Source organism: Rhagoletis zephyria, unplaced genomic scaffold (assembly GCF_001687245.7).
Source record: "Rhagoletis zephyria isolate East Lansing unplaced genomic scaffold, Rhagoletis_zephyria_1.1 Rzeph_scaffold_06007, whole genome shotgun sequence".
NCBI classification, from domain to species: Eukaryota; Metazoa; Arthropoda; class Insecta; order Diptera; family Tephritidae; genus Rhagoletis; species Rhagoletis zephyria.
In genome coordinates, this window is record NW_016163090.1 from 1 (window position 1) to 1,478 (window position 1,478).

General features: G+C 35.2%; 1 long non-coding RNA gene across 1 annotated transcript; it reads right to left on the reverse strand.

Moving 5' to 3' along the window:
- LOC108372751 (uncharacterized) lies at nucleotides 1–1,478 on the reverse strand. Its single transcript, XR_001848887.1, has 3 exons — nucleotides 1,357–1,478; nucleotides 1,111–1,226; nucleotides 1–35 (listed from the first exon to the last, which is right to left on the reverse strand). It is a non-coding gene; the product is annotated as an uncharacterized LOC108372751 (long non-coding RNA).

The window sequence follows — 1,478 nt, forward strand, 5'->3', positions numbered from 1 at the left end:
GCTTCTTGCTCAATGAAAGCCATCATATGCTTAATCTGCGATTAATAAAAGTATCGAAATATTTGTTAAATATTTTATAAACTAAAACGGATTCGTTTCTATTATTACCAAGTAAAAATGTATCTTATTTTAACCGGTCTCCGGTTTAACTCAGTGTTACACGCACATATGTATACATATGTACATAGTATATACATATCGGGAAATTTGGATGTAAATCCCCCCCTCCTAGTTGATCGCAATTTCGATCTCAGTGTGCGATATGTGTGTACCTACACATTTATATTTATTCATTCTCCCATTGCTTTAATCACATGATACCCCCAGTTAAGCTTTGAAATTTTAATTTCGGAGAATCCTTGAGTCCGCCATCGGACCGTACATTTAAATTTCAAGCGCCAAATAGGTATGTAAACAATAAATAAGCAAGACGGGTGCATTGGTCCTAGACAGGCCTATCAAAATAATGATCAGATTTGCAAAATACTCGGCCTATTTGTGATATGTTTGTGCGTTCTTTGGTAAATGTCACCCCCCACAACTATCCTTTACCAAAAAATCCTTCACCACCCACTTCATCCGCTAATGATTTTAAAATTTTAGACCCCATTTATCTTAGCCCAACTCGATTTCCTATTCATCAGTACTTTACAGCCAATAAAACGAGATAACTGCCTTGAACTAAGCTGATACTCATTTTGTCTCACTCACACTAATGCCATAATCTCCAGTGTGTCACATGACTAGAGCCGTTGATTTTTGCTCACTACCTTCCAATAAGAAGTGAAAACTCCCTTAACTTTTGTGAATTTTTTAGAAAATTATGTAAATTCTTTCTTTAACAATTGCGAGTCATAAAAATAGTTAGCTTTAGCACTTTGCTGTTTCTTTTCTCTTTGTATTCACAACTATCACACACTCCGTATTCACATGACATAAATCCCATGACATGATGGCTGCCAACACTGCTGCTATCGTTCATATCGTTAAATAAAGCTGCATTAAAATTTTCCAATTGGATTTTCGCAAAAATACTATGGCAAAATGAATTGGGGAAAATTTGCACCGTTGCTAGACCATTATTCTGATATATTTTAGAATTCTTCTCACCTGTTTTTGTACATCTGCGTCGCTGAGTGCCATCTTTGCAAATTTTCTTTTTTCTTTTCACACAGAATATTTTCAGATTTCACCGATGGAATCCAGTTTTCACAATCTCAAGATTCCTAAAAATTGCAGTAAATAAACATGTAAAGTTAATTTTTCCACGCGTTTGCTAAATTTTATCTAATTTGAATAAGTTATTGACAAAAATCAGTAAAACTGAACTGCCAGGTATGTGAAAAATTATTTTACTTGCAGAATAGCAGGAATAGGTAGAAATGTGTGCCTGCGCGCTACCCCAAGTCAGTCCGTCGTGTAAAAATTTTCGACTGGCTCCAATCTTTTTTTCGATCATATGATGGGGGAAATTTGTC